This window comes from Polypterus senegalus, chromosome 7 (genome assembly GCF_016835505.1).
Source record: "Polypterus senegalus isolate Bchr_013 chromosome 7, ASM1683550v1, whole genome shotgun sequence".
NCBI classification, from domain to species: domain Eukaryota; kingdom Metazoa; phylum Chordata; class Cladistia; order Polypteriformes; family Polypteridae; genus Polypterus; species Polypterus senegalus.
Genome location: NC_053160.1, coordinates 141,693,266 through 141,709,393, shown reverse-complemented (window position 1 = coordinate 141,709,393; position 16,128 = coordinate 141,693,266). Strand labels below are relative to the sequence as shown.

Genomic DNA, 16,128 nt, shown 5'->3' with positions numbered 1-16,128 from the left:
GGTGGTTGATGGGTGCCCACAAAGTGACACTCCTCTGGTCATGGGTGACTTCAGTGCAACCATTGGCACTGACAGGGCTGGCAATGGGATTGTCTTGGTCTCCATGGGTCTGTTGACCATGGTGAAAGTGGCTTCATGTTCCTTGACTTTGCAAAAGGTCAGGGGCTGCGAATCGCTGGATCCTGGTTCCAGCACCCTGAACCACATCATTGGACTGGTACTCCAAAACTGGTGGTGCGCCGAAGGAGATCGATCACATCCTCATGGGCAGACGCTGGAGGCTCTTGCAAAACTGCAGGGTCTACAGAAGTGCTCAGTTTGTGAATTCTGACTACAGACTTGTTGTTGCTACTCTTAGGATCCAGCTTAAGTCCAGTAGGTTACCACCTAATAGGAAAATGAGCTTAGACTTGGCCAGACTCCAAGACCAGGCTGTTTCTAATGAATTTGCACACAGTTTGTGTGAGGAACTTTCAGATTTGGATACGACTGCCGATCCTAATGTGATGAGGGAGACCTTCTGTGACAAGACCCTGAAGGTTGCTGAGGCTTTTGTTTGTTTTACCGGTGTTCCCAGTGGGAGGTTTTTCATCTAGCAGGGCACTCTGGATATCATCGAGAGGAGTTGCAGCACACGGCTGAATTGCAACTCTGGTCTGTACCGGGAACTGAGAAGGACGGCTGCGAGTGCTCTGAGGGCAGATAAAGAGGTAGTTGTTAGAGGAATCTGCAATCAAGTGACACACCATCTGTGGTCTAGCGAACCACTTCCTGCTTACAGAGGAATCGAAGCATTACGCACATCCGAATCTGATCCTCTGATTAGCTGTGAACCATCCAGTCTCACTGAGATTGCACAGGTGGTGAACCAGCTGAGAGGCAGAAAGGCTGCAGGGATCTGTGGTATCCGGGGTGAACTTCTCCAGGCTGGTGTTAAGGCTGTCCTCCTGGCAATTGCAAGCAATCTTTGCTTCCATTTGGGAGACTGGCATCATCCCAACTGACTGGAAAACAGGACTTGTCGTCCCTATCTGGAAAGGGAAGTGTGATCGCCTGGATTGCAGCAACTACAGGGGAATAACACTGCTCTCGGTGCCGGGTAAGGTCCTTGCTAGGGTCGTCCTCTTACCAGCGACCGGAATAGTCTAGTTTTACGCCTAAGAAGTCTACCATCGACCATATCCTGGCACTGAGGGTTCTAATGTAGTGCAAATGTGAACATCGGCAGAGTTTCTTTGCAGCCTTTGTCGATTTTCGCAAAGCGTTCAACTCAGTTAATCATGTTGCCCTGTGGGACATTCTGAGGGTTCGTGGGATCCCCTCGAGGTTGCTGGATATCATGGCAGGCCTGTACACTGGTACTGTGAGTGCTGTGCGGAGTGGAGGCAGGACCTCTGCGTTCTTCCCAGTTGATTCTGGGGTTCGTCAGGAGTGTGTTCTTGCTCCTACTCTGTTCAATGCTTGTATGGACTGGGTGTTGGGCAAGGTCATGGGGTCCAGTGGCTGTGGGACATCTGTTGGTGAAGAAAGATTCACAGATCTTGAATTTGCTGAAGATGCTGTGATCTTCATGGAGTCAATGGAGGCTCCGATCGTGGCGCTCAAGAGACTGTGTGAGGAGTCTTGAGTGTCTGGGCTTGCGAGTGTCCTGGATAAAAACCAAGATTCAGGCCTTTAATTACCTCTTTGGCATAACCATCAGCAGTGTGTCTGTTTGCGGAGAGAGAGTGTTGACCTTGTTGAGAGGTTTACTTACCTTGGCAGTGACATTCATGTCTCTGGTGACTCTTCCTATGAAGTCAGTAGACAGATTGGGAGAGCATGGGGGGTCATGAGGTCACTGGAAAGGGGTGTGTGGCGCTCCCGATATCTATGCAAAAGGAAGAAGGTCCAAGTCTTTAGAGTCCTGGTGCTTCCTGTCTTGCTATATGGTTGCAACACATGGACGCTCTCCAGTGACCTGAGACGAAGACTGGATTCCTTTGGTACTGTGTCTCTTAGGAAAATCCTTGGTTACCGTTGGTTTAACTTCATGTCAAATGAGCGGTTGCTCATGGAGTCCTGAATGAGGCACATTACCTGCATTGTGAGGGAGCGTCAGTTATGGCACTACAGCCATATGGCGTGTTTCCCTGGGGGTGATCCAGCTTGTAATATCCTCATTGTTGGGGACCCGAGTGGCTGGACCAGGCCAAGGGGTCGCCCACGTAACACCTGGCTGTGGCAGATAGAGGGTCATTTCCTGAGAGTGGGACTGGACCGTGCATCTGTTTCGTTGTGTAGTGGGTGCAGCAATGCATTGTACCAGTGCATGCTCTCCAACTTGACTTGACTTGGAGCAATTTAGCCAGGTAACATGATACCCTTTCTAAATTGGTGTAAGAATTTTAAAATGAAAGAGTTATGAAAAGAATGTCTCTGACTGGCAATTCTTGCATCACGAGGCATGCACTAACTAAATGTTTGCTTCAAGCAGGTTGTTGTCTGAATATGACTTAATGCATGTGACTTTTACAGTACAGAAACCAAACTTTGAGTGGATACAGCAAGATGGCAGCCCATCTCAGAAATCTTATACTTGTTTCGGAGAGCAAGACTGATTTGGAAAGGCAAATTTGAGTGAAAATTTGAGAAATAAGATATGGCAAAAAGAGTAAGGGTAAAAAAAACCACACTCAATTGGAAGCCAGTTTCAAGTGAATGCTGAACTGAACATGCACATCTTTAGAAATATGGAATAAAAACCAAAGGAACTGCTGAAAAACCAACATAGACACAAGGAGAACATTCAATCTGCACTCAGGAATTTTGACCCAGGATATTGGACTCATCAAGCGGAAGCACTAACTACTATGCTATTATGCTATTTCAGGGCAGGCGATTGGAAATGAAAACAAAGATAATGGGAATTCGCTGTATACTTGTATCCTTGACTTGCCAAAGGAGTAAAACCCAATCCATACATGCATGGTAACGTTTATCAGTCTTGTTCTAATCAACATAATCACAGCCATATACAGATGATTTTTTAGCTCTGTCTGCCCACATAAACCAGCAAATGTAGTAAATGTTTATGAATTACTTGTTTCATATGAATACATTTTTGTAATTGATGAAGCCATTATTGCTTGTTCTTACTTCTTCATGAACAAAAACTGGCAGCAGTACAGACTGAACATCCCACCCATCCAGTCAAAATCATCTTCACACCAGTTCAGAAAGGTTGCTTCAAAAACACATGGAGATGCCTTGTGCTGTTTAATTTTGGTATGAATGCTGAAATAAGATCAAATATTTAAAATTAAAAGACCTAGGTTTTAGAGGACCTAAATGAAAAATACCAGTAACTGCAGGGGTTTCATTTAAGACTAATTACAATAATTTGCATGATTGTAAGAGAATTCTACAGGCTGAAAATCACAAACAAAATTGAAAAATAAAATTAATGTCAGGAATTAATGAAAACCCTAGTAAAAGTAAGGGATGATTTGTATTAAACAATATCTATTGAGAAATGAACTTTGAAAAATATGCAAATTTTTCTACCCTTTGAAACCTACATAGTATTCAATGTTTGGAAAATGTCCAGGATCTGAACTCTTGGAGATCTTTATATAGATAATGTCTTTGCATGTTATGAGCAACTACGCTTCAAATTTGACTTCCCATTAACACAATTTTTCTACTACTTTCAAATCAGAAATAGTGCTTATAGGAACCTGCCCGATTTTCTTCACCTCCCACCCATTTCTATTCCAGGGGAAATACCGGTCAGTCTTGAAGACTCAGACAGCATCTCAATAATATATAAAAACATTTTAAATTCTTTTCTTTTCAAAGATCCCAGGGTAGAATGGGGAAAGGATTTTTCACTTAACATTTCTGAAAAGGAGTGAAAGGAAGCCATGAATAGAATATACTCCAGCTCCAAATGCACAGCGTATTCAGTCCCTCAACATAAAATCTTTTATTGAGCACATTTATCTCATTTAAAATTGTCCAAATTATACACAGGACAAGATTCTAAATATGAATGTTGCAAACTACCTCCAACCCCACAAGTTTTGGGCATGCATCAAATTAACATCATTCTGGATAAAAATGTTTGAGTTGCATATCAAACAGCCTTGGTGTCACAATCACTCATAACCCATTAACAGCTGCGTTCGATGTACTCCCACATGGGCTTAAAGTGGAGAAGGACAAATTTATTGTAATTTCCCTTTCCACACTTCTAGCACATAGACTTATCCTGCTCAACTGGAAGAATCTCAGCGAACCTGTAAAAAGTCAATGGGTAACTGATGCTCTATTTGAAATTGGAAAAAAAAATAATTCTTACTTGGAGGATATGCCAAGATCTAATTAATCAAATCTTAGAATACAAGATTTAAAGATTTGTTCATCCTGTTGCCTCTGTTTTTCTCTTAAGTGGGGGTTAAATTTGGGTTTGTTAAGTTTGATTTTATTGTATGGAATGTTTTTTTTCTTTAAATAAAATCAATAAAAAGAATAATATGGTAATATATCTTTTTTAATTGTGCTTGGGGGGATTTATTAATCTTTGCCCACTTGCATGGCTCCTTTTCAAAATTTCATGCATTCTTCTTACTCTTTTTGCTTCCTGTTTAGTACAGTATATTCCGGCTTTCAGCCTTAAAGCTCTATAATAGTTATCTATGGACACAGTTAAATCTTGGTTTTCCACTTAATAATTCAGTATCACACCACTAATATTAATTTTAGTACCATTTTGAAATGCAGTGTGGTGTTTTTAATTAAAGTTTTGAAAGGACAGTAATAAATGTTTATTTCTGACTTGCTATCACTTTCACTAATCTGTTACGTGAAATGCTCTGCTTGTGTCTCACATTGCTAAATGACCTTTAATGTTAATTTTTGTAATCGATTTCCTGGCAAACTTTGTAGGACTTTACGTACTTGAAAACTTACTAACTTAAAAAGCCTTATGGTGTTACAGGTTTGTATCCAGATGAAGAAGATTAAATTCTACCCCTGTTTAATAATAGAGTGAAAGGACTAAGGTTTCTTTTTAAATGGATGCTGTAAGATAGTGGCAGGTCCTTATAATAAACTTTTTTGTATGTAATACTTGATTTTATATAATGCTTACTTACACTAACTGTCCTTGAATATGTGAAATATATCACCAGCAGAACATGGCATACACGTGTTTCATTGCTAATTGTGCATTTGAAGTTTAGTGTAAAAGCACATTAGAGCCAGACCCTTGTTTACTTAATGTAATCGGTGTGCTTTCAATGTTAAAGTTAATAGATACTGTGCTCATTACTTGGGTGATACAGGTGCCTAAGAGCATTTTTTAAGAGCTAGGGAAGAACTTGCTCAATTTTGACTGCATATATAATGAAAACAAGAAAATAGTTTTTGAAGATATGGGGTGGCCTCCCAGCTGTGTACTATTGGGTAATTTGTGAGTGGTATTCCATCAACTCATGTTAAACTAATAAATGTAAAACACACTCTTTCTCGTGGCTTCGCCTTGTTTGTAATCACAGAAGTACTTCACCGTCTGGGAATCGTCTGGCCTTGTCTATAGAATTTTCATACAGTGCCCTCCAGCAAACTTTTGTCTCTGCAAAAAAACTGCAGTTACAAAATATTCAGTTGTTCAGGGTTTTTTTTCTTTGTATTTTCCACTTAAATGTGACAATAACATAGCATTTTGAAGATTTCAGTCTATAAAGCTAATTATATTTCTAGGTTTCATTTTTCAGACGCTTTTTACATTGGTTTTATATTGAATGTTTATAATTAAACAAAAGAGTGATGATTGATCACAGAAACAGAAAGAAAGCTGAAACTTGCAGCTTCACTGGACCAAGCTAAACACAGATACTAGCCATGGTCACTGACCTCATCCATAACCCCAATTTTCATTCTTCAACACACCTCTCATTTTCTACTACCATCTCTGCTCTTACCACAGTCACTTGGGTAACTTGCCCAACTGGCATCCCACAAAAAGGCGTACGTTTGGCATAAAAAGGAATGCATAAAGAAACATGAGTTCATAAGTAATTTGGGATAACCTGACCTCTGTTTTTGGCAGTTGGTCCACCTCCTTTATAGTTTACTTTCAATTGTCAGACTATGGAAGTCCAAATGGATTTCTACCAGTTCTCCGTGGACTCACACTAAATCTGATATCTCAGGAGACTCTCTTTTTGGAGAACCCACTTTAATCCCATAGTAGGTGGATGGATGGATTGATTAATTGATTGATTTTAACAAATTCTTTCTAACCATATTTTTTTTTATTTTAGTGAATTCACAATTCAGATTTGTTTAAATAATAATTGGAACATATTGAATAGTGTGACATTTCATATTATTCTGGCGTAGATATTCATCTTTAATACTGAAGATATTTATATCAATGTTTAAAAAATATGGTAATAATATCTGCCCTGTTGTTAGTGTCTTAATATTTAAAGATGACACTCTGTCCTCCCTGAATGGCCTACACATCAATTGGAAAATTACAAATATAAGGGGTTTGAAGCCAAAAACACCTAAATCATATGAAAATATGAAAAGTAAGCATTTGTGTTAGGATATATTATTTAATAATTAACTGGGAATATAATTGTTAACTGTTTGAGTGAGAAAGCAATGTGCATTCATTCTTGTGATAATTTCAATAATTTAACAAATTGTTTGCTTAACAAAAAACTATTGACTTCATATAATTTTTCTGGAACTAATCAGATGTCATACTTTATTTATTATCTTAGTCAAAACAACTTACAGTCCTGTAGCTTAAATATATATTTGAACAGCCTATTTTTTGTAACAGAGGTACACTATACAATTACACAGGTTTTGAGCATAAAACTTACGATCTTTGAAGCTTATTGTAATTTGAGACAGTAATTCAGAATAAAAATAGCAAATGGTTAAAAAACATTTAGGGTATACATTCATTATAAACATAAAGCAGTTTTAAGTGACAAAATTAAAACAATTTGATCTTGTTAGTCTTATTTTATTTACTCTTTACTGTATGTAGCAATTTTCATCCCTCTATAAATCCATCCATCCTGTGGACCCATTTATCCAGAGCAGAGTCTTGGGGAATCTGGAGCATGTCCCAGCAAACATTGTGCATGGGGCAGGTACAATTCCTAGATGTAGTGCCAGTCCATTGCAGTGTGAACACAATCACAAACAAACTCACACTAGGGCCAGTCCACCTAACATGCAAGTCTAACATGCAGACAGACATGGAGAGTACATGAAAACTTCATGCAGAGAGCACCTGAGATGTGAACCTTGTTCTTAATAAAAGTTAAGTCAATTCATTAAAAATCAAAAGTTGGAAAAATGTCCTTCCTCTTGAGTCTTGTACAGTCATGTGAAAAAGCACTGAAGTTTAAATGAAATTGTTTGTAGTAGCATTTATACTTTACTAGGAACATTTTAGGAAAAAAATATATTTTTCAAAATGTCTAACATTATAGCTGATAGAGTGAAATGTAAAGTGACATTTAGTATGAATAAGACTAAGTTGGGTTCACATAACTAGCAATTACTGGAATTAAGTTCCGCTGAATACTGTTCTGAATAACTTTGTACTGATTTTAAAAGAATCATACTTAATAATGCATGCTTTATTTCCCTATAGCAACATTGAATACGCAGTGTTTTATAAAGAGAATGTCAATAACTAATAAAGTACCTTTTTTACAAATAACATACTGTTTATACTGTACTGATTACATATAATGGTTTTTTGGTAACTGGGCACATGTTTTAAATTTGAAGTAACTCTTGTCAAATGTCCTCTTGGATATTTACTCATACAGAAAAATATCTAGGTACTTCCAGAAACGGCTTAGATTTGCAGTTTTTGTAAATTATTTGTTTTACCTGCAATTCCAGAGATAACATATTAATGCATGTAAAGCATGAGATATACAGTATTACAGATCAGAAAGCATTTGGAATCTATAAATGTATACATCGTTGTAGTAAATGCCAGTATTTACAAATGTTTCTTTATTTTTGTATATTTTTATATAATTACCTTAATTATGATCGACAGTTTTTTTTCAGCTGTAGTAAACCTTGTGTGCTGCTAAATGTTTCACCATCTTTGACAATATAAAATGTTAAGCAAAATTTAGTAGCATTGTTTGAAAATGTGAAATGTCAAAAACTTATGATCATAGTGCAGTTATTTATAACCCTAAATAAATTTTATTCCTCAGTTGACTTTTTATTTTGCCTTAACATTTAAAGCACTTAAGCACAAATAATTCAGTATTTGGTTTATTTAATACTAGCAAAATATCCGCGCTTCGCAGCGGAGAAGTAGTGTGTTAAAGAAGTAATGAAAAAGAAAAGGAAACATTTTGAAAATAACGTAACATGATTGTCAATGTAATTGTTTTGTCATTGTCATGAGTGTTGCTGGCATATATATATATATATATATATACACACACACACACACATATAAACATATATATATACATATCCATACATATATACATATAGACATATACACATATATACACACACACATATATATACATATATATATATACATATATATATATATATATATATATATATATCCACATATATATACATACACACACATATATAAACATATATATACATATACATACATATCTACATATTTACATATACACAAACACACACACATATATATATACTGCTCACAAAAATTAAAGGAACACTTTAAAGAAACACATTAGATACATCAGATCTCAATATGAAGTTGGATATCTATACAAATAACGACAGGGCAATGTCTTAGGAACAAAAGGATGCCAAGTCTTTTAATGGAAATAAAAGTTTTCTGCCTACAGAGGGCTCAATTGTGTAGACACCCTAAAATCAGAGTGAAATGAAGATGTGGCAGGCTAGTCCATTTTTCAAAAACTTAATTTCTGCTACTCAAAATGCTTTTCAGCATCTTGTGTGGCCCCCACGAGCTTGTATGCATGCTTGACAACGTCGGGCATGCTCCTAATGAGACGACGGATGGTGTCTTGTGGCATTTCCTCCCAGATCTGTATGAGGGCATCCCTGAGCTGTTGTACAGTCTGAGGAGCAACCTGGCGCCTAATGGACCGAAACATAATGTCCCACAGATGTTCTATTGGGTTTAAGTCAGGGGATCGTAAAGGCCATTCAATTGTTTCAATTCCTTTATCCTCCAGGTACTGCCTGCATACTCTTGCCACATGAGGCCGGGCATTGTCGTGCATTAGGAGGAAACCAGGACCTACTGCACCAGCGTAGGGTCTGACAATGGGTTCAAGGATTTCATCTCGATACCTTATGGCAGTCAGAACACCATTTCCTACGCAGTAGATGTCTGTGCGTCCCTCCATGGATATGCCTCCCCAGACCATCACTGACCCACCACCAAACCTGTCATGTTGAACGACGTTGCAGGCAGCATATCGTTCTCCTTGTCTTCTCCAGACTCTTTCACGCCTATCACAGCTGCTCAGGGTGAACCTGCTCTCGTCTGTAAAAAGTACAGGGCCCCAGTGGCGGACTTGCCAATACTGGTGTTCCTGAGCAAATGCCAGTCGAGCTCCACGGTGCTGGGCAGTGAGCACAGGGCCCACTACAGGACGTCGGACCCTCAAGCCATCTTCATGAAGTCTGTTCCTGATTGTTTGGGTAGAGACATTCACACCAGTGGCCCTCTGGAGGTCATTCTGTAGGGCACGAGCAGTGCTCAGCCTGTTCCGCCTTGCACAAAGGAGCAGGTATCGGTCCTGCTGATGGGTTGAGGACCTTCTACGGCCCTGTCCAGCTCTCTGAGAATAACAGCCAGTCTCCTGAAATCTCCTCCATGTTCTGGAGATTGTGCTGGGAGACACATTAAACCTTCTTGCTGCTGCACGTGTGGATGTGCCATCCTGGAGAAGTTGGACAACCTGTGCAAATTCTGTAGGTTTAAGGAATCGCCTCATACTGCCAGTAGAGATGATTACTCAAGCCAAAACTAGCACAAGTGGAAAACCAGCCAAAAAAGATCAAGAGGGAGAAACTTGAAATGACCTCCACATGTAAAACCAGTCCTGTTTTGAGGGTTTTCTAATTGTTGCCACTTTAGTGCACCTGTCGTTAAGTCCATGAACACCAATACAGCTGAAAGTGATTAACAATGACCTCAGCTGCTTAACCAACCAGAAAATTATCAGACAGGTTTAATTGATTTCATGCCAGGCAAAATAAAAAAAGTGTTCCTTTAATTTTTGTGAGCAGTAAAATATATATATATATATATATATATATATATATATATATATACATACACTCTTTGGGGTGTGAATAACTGTTGCTGGGGGTGGCAGAATCCATCAAGGAAGAAAAATGAAAAACATTATTTGTACAAAATCTTAATTTATTTATCCATTCCTAAATAATTAAATGGGCAGGCTATTTTGTATCAGTGCAATACGCTGTTTGTTAAAACGTATGACTCCGCTCTTACGTGCAAGTCTGCGTGGATATTATGAACTATCGTATCTGTTCAAGTTCTATTTAAATTTTAAATAGAAGGAATTTTTATTTAGTCGACAGAAATATCTTTGGTAGGAATGGAAGTTAAATGTAGGCATCATTGCATAAATTTTTCTTCACCATACAAATGTAAAGAGTAAATTCGCCTTACATTCCAACCAAAGATATTTGTGTCGACTAAATCAGGGATGTCAAACTCAATTTCACAAGGGGCCAAAATCCAAAACACACTTTATGTCGCGGGCCGAACAGGATAAACATTTATTGAACACACTAAAACTAAACTTTTAAAACTTTAAAACTTTTAAAACTTAACTTTTTTGAACATAAATATGAATAAAAACAGACAGGAATATTATTCCAGAATAAATCAACTCAAACCTTAAATAACTTATAATATTTTGCTCTCCATAAAAATATATCCTGTCTAAATTATACAAGTTAGAAATAAAGTAAACGTTAAAAGAACAAACATTCAAATTTCTTTACTCTTATGTATATAAAAAAATAAACTTAAATTTTAAATATCCCAAAAGATTTTTCTCTCCATAAAAATATATCCTGTCAAAATTATACAAATTCAAATATGAACATGCTGCATAACAAAACCTGGAAATATAAATAAAATTTGTTCTTTTCAGCAATAACAAATCAAATCATTCAGTTGTCTTTGCTCTTATGTCATTTTATGAGAGCTGGATGCCTGGCGTCTTTTTTTGGCAACAAGTTCATGTTTGGTGTGAGGTTCTGTGTTGTGGAGATTCTCAGGATGGACTGCAGGTGCTCATCAGTGAGGTGACTCCTGTGTGCTGTTTTCTTAGTCTTCATCACTGAGAAAAGCTTCTCACACAGATATATGGTACCAAACATGCACAAGGTTTGAGCCGCATGTAGACGGAGCTGGAGCATTTCTGCGGGAATGGAGTGAATAAACTGTGCGGGCCGTGCAGTATCGTACTTTGCCTTCAGTGTGCCATTACACTGCAGCTCAATCACCTCCATCTGAATCTGCACAGGTGCAGTTTCCACATCGACGGCAAATGGGTTGCGAAACAACTCAAAATTCTTTTTTTGTTCTTCAAAGTCACCAAAGCGCCGTACGAACTCAGTGTGCAGTGCACTCAGTTTATCAGCAAAGTGCGTACACCGTTGTGCCGAGTTGGTTCAACATTACTTTTCAACAGGGAAAATGGGGCAATGGTTGCACTTGTGCATTTGTGTCTCCCATAAAAGCAGCTTCACTTGAAATCACACGGGTAAAAACGTCTGCTGAAGTGTCAGATTCTTCTTTAACTCTTCTGCTTTCTGTATCTTGTGCATTGCATTCAGGTCTTTCAGGTTATCCTGATGTTTTGTCTCATAGTGCCGTCTTAGATTAAATTCTGTAATTACAGCCACATTAGCTCCACAAATGAGACACACGGGTTTACCGGCAATGTCAGTAAACATATACTCAGCCTCACATCGGTTTTTAATGGCTCTATTTTCAGAATCAACTTTTCTCTTCGGCATCATGTGGGCTAGCTTCGCAATAACTTGCAGCATCATAAGCTAGACTTGATTAACGCGTAAGTGTTGCAAGGCAGCTGAAGCGCTGCATTATGGGATCTGTAGTTTATTGTGTTACCAGCGCTTCATATCCCCGGGCCATTAATAACAATAATACAGTATATAAAATGATCTCGTGGGCCGGATATAATTACACACCGGGCCGGATGTGGCCCGCGGGCCTTGAGTTTGACACATATGGACTAAATAGAACTTGAAAAGATATATTTTTTTGAATGTAATCGCGCAATTCAGATCGAGTTGACGCGCACTACAGTACAGTACATCGAGCCCGCATGCTATTGTGGTTTTGCCTGCATGCCTCAATAAGTCACCTTCCCCTCGCTCTTACTTATTTACCATTCATCTAATGAATACACTGAGTATGGCTTTACCAAAACAATCATTGATGGCGAATAAAGTATCCATTATTTATAAAGCTTCAATTGGTGATCTGTCTTTCTGTTAACCGCATATTTTTCATACGTCTCAAACCAAGGGGATGCGAAGGTAAAATGAATCGGAAGCGCGCATACAACTCAGTGCACCCTCTCGGAATCGAACCTCGTCGCCGGGCGCTAGAGGCGAAGGTTCTACCATTGCGCCACAGCGTGTGGTTTTTCTATTTGAGCGTATGTAGATCAGGATATATATATATATATATATATATATATATATATATATATATATATATATATATACCCGTGCTTCAGCGAGAAGTAGTGTGTTAAAAAGTTATGAAAAAGAAAAGGGAACATTTTAAAAATAACGTAACATGAGTATCAATATACAGTAATTATTTTGTGAGTGTTAGGAGTGTTGCTGTCATCAAGGATTTGATTATCATTATTTCTTTCAATGTGTTCAAGTTACATTCCGTGTTTGTCAATCGTTGTAAAGATAACAGGTTTCATTCAGCGATTCGTTTCTTACTGCATCAATAAACAGCTCGTCTTCCTCTTTATCTGAGACATGACACACTGCATGCACGGGTTTTTTTTTTTTTACACTGTGTTCCTTTAGTGGGACATTGACTTTTTCCACCGTGTGCTTTGTTTCCGCAGTAGTTGCACTTATGAATATGCTTGTATGTATCACACAATTGTGTAATTCGGTTTTTGTTCAGCACTCTTTGAAACCGTTGCTTTTTGTCTGTGCACTGCGTCATTTCACGTGAGCCGCTCGGTGTACATGCATCGAAGGTTTCCAGCTGTGCTGGTGCCATCTCGTGCGATGTCCACGGCTGTATTTAGTGTTAGCTAAGACCCGGCACTTAATAGTTTCTCTCGCAGTTTCGCCGAGTTTGTGCCAAACACCACCCTGACCATCTCATCTTCCTCTGCATAAGCACAGTCCTTCACCCGTGAATATTTAGCAGCAGTGTTTCTATTGGATTGCCGCTGACGGACGGCCTTATATGGGCAGGCACTAAATTACGTGGGAGGCGTAACTCCGCCTCCCACGGGCATCGAGCAGAAGTCTATTATAGTATATGGACGAAAAAATAGGTTCCAGTTATGACCATTACGTGTAGAATTTCGAAATGAAACCTGCCCAACTTTTGTAAGTAAGCTGTAAGTAATGAGCCTGCCAATTTTCAGCCTTCTACCTACACAGGAAGTTGGAGAATTAGTGATGAGTCAGTGAGTGAGTGAGTGAGTCAGTGAGGGCTTTGCCTTTTATTAGTATAGATTTCGTGAAGGAAGGAAGGAGTTAAGGCATAAATCAGCTGCTGAGCAATAAGACGTGTCAGATTTATTTATAGTTTCATTTTGTATGTTCAGTCCAGCTATTGTCTTAATTAAAAAAAGTTATGTGTAACTTTAAGACAAACTTTGATATAAACATATGCCTTTAGAAGAAAACATAACGTTTTTACCTCAAATGTAAAATTTGCACTGTTTATAGTAGATGATAAAAACTACAATACTGCATATGAAAACATCAGAACATTAAAACTGTATACATAGAGGTTGTTTGAGTATGATGTCAGGAATACTGTATGGGTTACGTTTTACATAATAATAGTAAATATGAAAGAGAAAATGAGACTGAGGTACTTTTGTAAAGGAGACAAGTGCCTGAGAACTAATCAAGCAATGGAAAATAGAGTATTCTTGTGTTAGAAAAGAAAAAAAGGAGAAAAGAGAATCAGGTTTTTCATTTTTATTAGTTTACTAGCTGTGTAAGCCTGTGCTGTAAAAAGCCGGGCTCCTAGAAACTATTGAAAGCGTCAGAAAAGAAATTGAAATTCAGAGTTGCTGGTTTTGTTTTGCGCACGTGCTCGCCCCCCTTGTCTATCAGCGGGTAAGCGAGTTTCACTCTCCTTGGAGGTTTCATTTTGCCGATGTGCTTGTCTCGCTTGTGTATTAGCAGCTAAGCAAGTTTGTCTCCATTTTGTTAACTTGGAGCCGCTCCCGGCTCTTTGAGTTTCATGCTGTAGTCTCAGACAGACACACACACTTCCACGTGTAGACGTTTATATATAAGATTTGCTTATGGTATTAAAAAAGAGAGAAGCTCAATATTATAATTCTGAACATGTTATAGTTTCCTAGACAGAATAGGTTACAAAAAATTTAAAATGTTATCATAATAATAGGTTCATTTCTTTGTTTCTCATTAGATGTTCAAATATGATATACTGTAACCATTTGACACTTTAAAAAAGACTCACTGTATATATTTTATGTGAGTTCAAGTAAGTCAAACTGACCTGATGCCAAAGAATTGTCAAATAGAACCCCAACAAGCCAAATACTTAACTTCTTCTGTCTGTTCACAACAGACTTCTTCTTCTTATCAAGTGATTATATAGCTACATATGTGCTACCTGATTTTAAACATGAATTTTGTGTAGAACAAAAAATATAATTTATGACAAGAGAATTGAGACTGGTGATGGATTACAATGTATGTTTAAAAGGACCCAACTCTGTGAACTTAACTTAAAATGCTTACATATTAACCTGAAATTGAATCTCTTGGCAGATAATTACACTGAACACCAATTAAATATACACATTAAGGAAATGTAAAATGCAAAACATCAGGAGTTATTCTCATAGGAAAATCATTCACTGCTGTTAAAGAATGCCTCCTTAAAACTTACAGACCCAGTGGTAACAGTGAGGTAAGCTCCATTTTGTTGTGACATAGCATTGGTGGTGGCTTTATCTGTTCAGTTCCCATGTCTTCAGAACATGTCATTTTCACAGATTAAGAACAAATGGGCAGTATATGTTCCATTCCTGTAAAACATTTGAAAGTAATCATTCTCTTTTCTTGGTATAAATTTGATTAAATAAACTAAAAACATGCCCTATAAGCATGAAGCTATATACATTTTCCTTCCAAAAATTCAAAGGTGACACCAAGCATGTACAGTATATATCTAGTTTTTTTTTTATTAATGTCAATAATATGTGTTTTTATATAGCACATTTCTAATTACAAGCCAAGAAGGTTGCACTTACTTACAAACAGAGTAAAATTCCAATACAGTATAATGTTAACAAAGACATCATCCAGTATGGCTATAGGAATAACCAAATAAATGCATATGAATATAGCAATTTTTTGTAATGACCCTCAGTCACCATCAAAGCAGGCAGAGATACAGTACCAAATATACAAGCTGAGCTCTAAAATAAAAACCATACCAAATAGAAAAAATCCAGCACTGACCAATATCAGTAGACATTAGGAATTATACCCATCACTTTCCAAACATGCATCAAAAGGAGCTATAAAAAACAAAGCAATGTACAGTGTAACAGTTAAAAGAACGATGCAGTTTAATATTTATAGAAGAGTAACAGAAAAGGATATCAGAAGATTAGAACCTTAAAGTTTTGACAAGGACAGGCCAGTTTGCTCAACAAAGATCAGCAGTCCTACTTACTTAATTTCTTCCAAAATAACATCAAATCTAGTGTAAAAAAACTTTAAAGTACTACTCTCTACCACACTGCTTGGCAGTTTATTTCATGTGTCTATAGTTCTCTGAATAAAGAAAAACTG

General features: G+C 37.7%; 1 protein-coding gene and 1 long non-coding RNA gene across 3 annotated transcripts in view; one reads left to right on the top strand and one right to left on the bottom strand.

The window, feature by feature from the left end:
• The window catches only part of LOC120532884, a 103,692-nt gene that overhangs the window by 19,955 nt on the left and 67,609 nt on the right, over positions 1–16,128 (bottom strand). For both annotated transcript variants that reach the window (XR_005634401.1, XR_005634400.1), the window contains one exon: positions 15,218–15,356. This is a non-coding gene — a long non-coding RNA (uncharacterized LOC120532884). The remainder of the gene's footprint in view (positions 1–15,217; positions 15,357–16,128) is intronic.
• Positions 1–16,128, top strand: part of fam172a (family with sequence similarity 172 member A) — a 716,959-nt gene that overhangs the window by 649,927 nt on the left and 50,904 nt on the right. The window lies entirely within an intron of this gene.